This window comes from Pygoscelis adeliae, unplaced genomic scaffold (genome assembly GCF_000699105.1).
Source record: "Pygoscelis adeliae isolate BGI_AS28 unplaced genomic scaffold, ASM69910v1 Scaffold71, whole genome shotgun sequence".
NCBI classification, from domain to species: Eukaryota; Metazoa; Chordata; class Aves; order Sphenisciformes; family Spheniscidae; genus Pygoscelis; species Pygoscelis adeliae.
In genome coordinates, this window is record NW_008824356.1 from 11,533,075 (window position 1) to 11,539,184 (window position 6,110).

The 6,110-nt window shown below is 40.3% G+C and overlaps 1 protein-coding gene across 1 annotated transcript in view; it reads right to left on the bottom strand.

Moving 5' to 3' along the window:
* KCNK10 (potassium channel, subfamily K, member 10) overlaps positions 1 to 6,110 on the bottom strand; it is a 72,842-nt gene that overhangs the window by 39,825 nt on the left and 26,907 nt on the right. The window lies entirely within an intron of this gene.

Consider the following 6,110-nt stretch of genomic DNA (forward strand, 5'->3'; position numbering starts at 1 on the left):
AAGAACCAATTTCCAGAGTGCTAACCACTCTGCTGGCAAGCCTTCCACATTTAAGACATTTTTAAACTAATAGTTTCAGGTATTTTTATAGTTGAAGTATCATCAAAAGTAACAGGTCATCAAAGTACCCATAGCTGTTTCACACTTACTCCTTTCCTGATCCCTTCTTCCTTCTCAAGAGGAGTTACGTGCACAGTGCACAACATTTTTTCAATATTTTTTATGAATTCAAAAAGCATTCTTCTTTAATTAATGATTATTAATCTATGGTAATTTATCTTTGAAATGCCGCCCATTCAGGGAAGGCAATAACTTGGAATACCTCAAAGGGCTGAAATTGTCTTTCTTGCTGTTCAAGTAATGGATGTGTCCTAGAGGCGATAGGCAGATAGGAGTGAGGGTAATGACAAAACTACCGAAGTAAATCAAAGTACTCAATATTTTTTTTTTTAAACATATATTTCTGATCACAATTTTCAGTTTGGTTCCCTATCATTGTATAGATGTGTATTTTACTCTCAGCCCCTTTGGTGTCAGCACACTATAGTCCCTCTGTAATCAAAAAGACATGATCTGGTGAATATGCATGGGACTGAAGGCAAACCCCACAGCAAAAGCCCAGCATATGTGGTGATACTGGGACGACTGAATCCTGTATCCCCAAAGAGAGTGCAATCCAGACTCCATCTCAATCTGGAATAGGCTTTATCAATTCCACCTGTTGATATTCAGGCAGCAATATTTAAAGGCTATGAGGCATGGGCTCACCCCGGACTGCCTAGTCATTCACATACAGGACTCAAAGGCCAAAGAAAGGTATAGTGAACACTAACTTGTCTCACTAGATGTCAAGAGTTCCCCCCCACAACATAAGATCGAAACAGTATCTCTTCTCTATTGATAAAATCAGTGATAATCTCCTTATACCAAATAGAAACTCCTGGGGTTTCACCATCTCAGTCCCTGCCCCAGTAACACCATCTAAGTGTCAGGCTCCTGTTCCCTGCAGCCTTGCCCTGCCCAGCCACAGGCTCCGCCGAGCTGGAGCCTGACCTGTGGGCTGATGTCCCGGCCCAGCCTCAGCTCGTCCTTATCCCCAGGGAGGTGCCTGATAGTCTGGGCTGGGGGATGCCCCTGGCTGCCCCTGGCCAGCCATGCTCCCTGGCTGGCAGTGGTGGGGTCCACAGCTGCCAGCTCCCTGTCCCCTGGGGTGCAGGTGGTCCTCACTGTGCCTGGATACTCACATATCTGATCCTCCTTGGTGCGTGAGTGAGTACATGCCAGCCTTCACTAATGTATTATGTACTTTGGTCACTAATTAAGACAATTATATCAAGAAAAAGTCTAGAGTTATGCCCATAGGCAACAAGATAGCTGGGAGCTGGTGCAGCTGATGAGGAGACAGGAACTAAACAGACTGTTTCTGGTTTCTCTGGGAAGAAAGGCTTTTATCTGGTTCACTTGTTCATGTTTCTTTAATTTCTCCAGTAAGATCCAAAGCATAAAGAAGACAAATCTTTTCCAAGGACAAGCATAATACCCTTCTTGAGTGCTGAGCTACTCAAAGGATGTACCCTATGTGTAACCAAGGATAGGAATTTGATAAGAAAAGAAAATTCTTGTCATCTTTTTTCTAGTTCCATTAATTCCTCTCCACAGATCATGCTAATCCAATAATGATTATCTCCCTCTACAATTCTTTTCCAAGCAGATACCTATCAAGCATACAAAAAGTTGTTTCAATTGCATTTCATGCTCTGATGTTTCTCTATTATGATTATTAGGATGCTTCTCATTAGCAAGCAGCTTTTAAAGACTAATTCCTTAATAACTTTTCTCTATACTCCCTACCTCTCTACTTATTCTCACCACTCCTCATATAGTGATTAAGGGATCCTCATTATAAATTCCTATTCATTCACTTTTCCACAACAGCATTTCTGAAAGACCAAGGCCAGCAATTTTTGTTCAGGTATAATCAAAAGTAATAAGCTTTGAAAGCCCATCTCTTAAACATTTCTGCCTATCCCATAAAGGTCTTTAGGTGACAATCAGCGAGACAGTGATCTACCTACACTTACAGTGATTTGATTGTCGTGCATGCATTGTGTCTGAGAGCAGACCTACAGCATTCAACAAGGGACATGCACAGAGATCTAAGTCCAAAGGGCTTAGCTCCCTGCAAACTTCTTAGCTAAGTTCTGGAAGCAACGTAGCTACAGTACAGCTGCAGACTTCTGCAGCATCCTAGGCTCAGTCTGTCTCCTATACAACTGGAGTATCTCTGTACTGAAGTTACAAACTAGGGTGCCTGCACCAACTTAGACAGACCCCAAGAGATCTGAATTCTTTTTTCACATCCTTTTAGGGGGAATAAGGTAAAATAAAGATCAGGGGCAGAAGGGAAGTTGGGACACATAGAAGACAACCTCCAGAGGCACAGGCAGAAGGTTCAATAATCAGATATTTACCATTGTTTTTCTTAACAGTTCAAATAGTCTTTTCCTGTATTCAGCAACAGGCAAGTCACAGTTAACTCAAAATACTTTTTTCTTCTGCTCCATCTAGAGCTTTCTTCTAGCACATGAAAGCCATCCAAGTTCTCTTCATTTTACAAGGAAACACCCTGAAAAGACAAGCTGGCTTATGCCACTAGTGAACCTGCCAAGCAGCTGAAAACTGAAACATCTTTAAAGGATGTTCCCTTTCTTGCTTACCTTCAGGGCAAAAGTAGTTCAGAACACTAATAAAAAGTGCCTATCCAAAATATGAACTCTTACTAACATAATTAGCCAGTAAAGCCTGACTAGCTTTTTTCCAGCTCTGCTTCCTTTTCAGCTTACAGGCTAACTCTATCGAGTTGCTGTAGTCATTAGTGGACATTGATAATATGACTTAGTTCCCAGGTGGGTAATTTTTTTTTTATACTATAATCACTCACGCTCCTAAATTAAACCCTGAAGGAAAAGGAAGAAGAAAGCAGCCTGCCAATAACCTAAGTAACTTCTCACAGTAGCAAGCCACTCTATCTTACATCATTGTACAGGGCTCATTATGAAAGCAGGGCTCATTACTAAAGTTTTTACTCATACACGGTGCACAGGGTACATAGAAACAGAATATGAATACCCTTACCAGGTCCATAGGAATTACTTTGCCAAAACGCAGTGATGGTCTTCCTGCCTGCCTCTCCTGATGATAGATAACATCTGATCTTTCTGAGAGGCATAACCTCATATACACTCCAAGTGTGCGTTATTACAAAGGCAAGAAGACTTGTTTTTGACCCCAGCTACAAATAAGCTTATGCTATAACATATAAGAACAAAAAAAAAAAATTTTTAATATGTTAACAGGTGTAACTACCAATGTTATTTTTCTTTTCAACTGTATGTCCAGCCACTTGAGTCCTGCTGCCTTCTGCTATTTGTTCAAATGGGTACAATACAGCTAAATGTACTTGAAGCACCTGAAGTTTCATTGTCTTTTAGCATATTCTAGATTTCACTTCTCTCTAACTCTGAAAACTCAAAAGTGTTGAGATAGAGTACACAATCTTGCCATTTTCTTATTCTGGTATTCACCATTGTGCCAAATTGTAGATCACATAAGGCATTAAATAATGAACTTGCTTGACTGCAACAAATGTCTTCAGAAGCAGAAATGGGCTTTAAATATTTACAGTTAAGAACTTACACTTCAGGTGACTTTGAACAATATAGACTGCACTGTGAAATACCTGCTATTGTTAAGAAATAGTTATCTGTCATTGTGTTAGTATTAGACAGACCTGAACCAAAACCCAAGAGATAAATACAAATTTAAAATACTTTGAATCTTCCTAGGGATTTGCACTGCTTTCATCACTATATTACTTCTGAAGTCTATGAATGAACTTCACAGTCTGGACTCAGCAATTCACATTTGTGCTACCAGTGCTAATATTTGCAATGAGTTATTAGAGATGAAGTTGGAAAGGATGTCTCATCCACACTAAATTTTAACAGCTTCCTCATGCAGTGCCGTACATCTTCCTTATAGATTTTCCAAAGGAGGATCCTTTGAAAGATTGAAATTTAGGCAAAGGGATAAATTTTTCCATCATTAGCCTTACAAAGACCATGAAACTCCTTTCCTCTTCTCCTTAAAGGATTGTTCCAGAGCTACCCCCACAGTAAAAGGATACAAGCCAGTTCTAAGGTCTCTTTTTTTGTATTTTTTCCATATTCTCCAAAGCACAGAGGTGAATCAACACAGTCATTCTGGAGAGTATGATCTGTGGTCATCTAAAGGTTTTCAGGTAGTCAACTAACATTAATTATAAATAGCTCCCTTAGCGGTAGCCAGGTGCTGACTGCACACAGCACAGCAGCCAGGACCCATGGAGGCTGCCACATCAGTCTGAAATCACAGTTGTAAAGGTAGATGCAGCATTTGGTGCAATGCAGAAATGCAATGCCAGCCAGGGAGATGTCACTTTTGAGATCATCGACATGAAGGCATGAAAGCACAATGTTAACCCCCTGACATTATCTTCAAGCAGTAGTTCACTGTTCTTCTATGCAAGTCAGTAACAATCAGAGTTTTCTGTATCAGCGTACCTAACTACATCCCTGGAGCCAGTTTCACCCCCAGACATACAGAAGAATCCAAAGGAACTTGTTCTTTTTTGACAAATCTGTTTCAATATTTCACACCACTTGGCCTTAAGACATTCACATGCTAAGCTGCTAAACCCATTTAATTTACCTTTGCAAAATGATTTCGAGTTACCCAGTGTAATGCCCGAGGACATACTGAAATCTCAGGAGATAAGATTTGTTCAGAATATCTGCCTTCTAATGACACAGTATGCCTGTTTTTTATTTTAGTGTCACCACTTTTGAGGTGAAAGAAGGAAAAATATTGTGTAAAATAAAGAATTAAAACTGGTACATAGCTTAGGCTAGAGAAGAGAGGCTATGTAGAAATCTTTGTACTGCAGTCGGTATGCAGAAGTCTACCATCCTGTTGAGGTGCTTTGCTTGTTGCACCTATGTCCTGCTTTCTGCTAGAAAAGAAAGCATTTTGCGTATCTTTTAATAGTGGCATTCCCATCAAGGGAATACAAACTTCTTGCTTTTAGTATTTTTTAGAAATCCTTTAATCAGCCAGTACACATTATACCTATGGAGTTGAGGGAAATACAGATCTCTGCAACACTGCCTTGAGAAAGACATCTGAACCAATATCCCTGAACAGAATTCACCCTGCCAGCCAAACATGTTCACCTGTCTTTTGCAGACAGATGAAGGATGTGATCCAAGCCAGCCCTGATCCAAAAGCTGTATAGTCACATCAGCACAATACCGCTTCCCGCTGAAGCAGGTTTGGCTTCTTAGCTACAGTACCAGGCTGCCCAAAGGTACAGGTACACAGCTTCTGACTCAGAACTGACCTGTCTTCTGTGAACACAGAGCACAAGCAGGGAGAGCCCACATCTATCTGCAAAGAAACAGAAAGAATTTGTTTTGCTTAGGAGAGACAGAAGAGCATTGCTGTCTACACATGTGGGCAAGGGAGAGGAATCAATCAAGCAATGGGATGTTGTCTGTGGTAGACCAACTACAAGGAAACTGAACAAGTTTAGGCTGAAAAATAGGAGAATGCTTTTTCCATCACAGCAATGAGATACTGGAACAGCTTCTTAAAAGAAATGCTAATCTTATAAATTTGATTCACTTATAGAAAGGGTTTTATAACACGGTTGGGTGGACAGACACAAGAATCAAGGGCATAGCTCTTTGTTCTTTCAAACCGCCTGAAATCACAACAAAGCTCTGGTGTGACACCCCAGAGGGAAACACATTGTGCTTTTGGAAGGCTAAGACACAAATTCAGGTCTGAAATATGAGGCTGAAGTTCAACTTTGGAATATACTCCATAGGTATCTCACATTTCTTACCTAATCTCTGTTTTCTCCAGGCTGACAGGTTTCTACATGGGATCCTAGAAGATACTCTGCTGAAGTCTTGTAAGATCCATAATATTTTCCTTGTCTAGAGTTTTAACCAATGAAAGATAACTCTATCCTTGATAGACCTTTCTTGCATGTTATTCCATTTTCCACT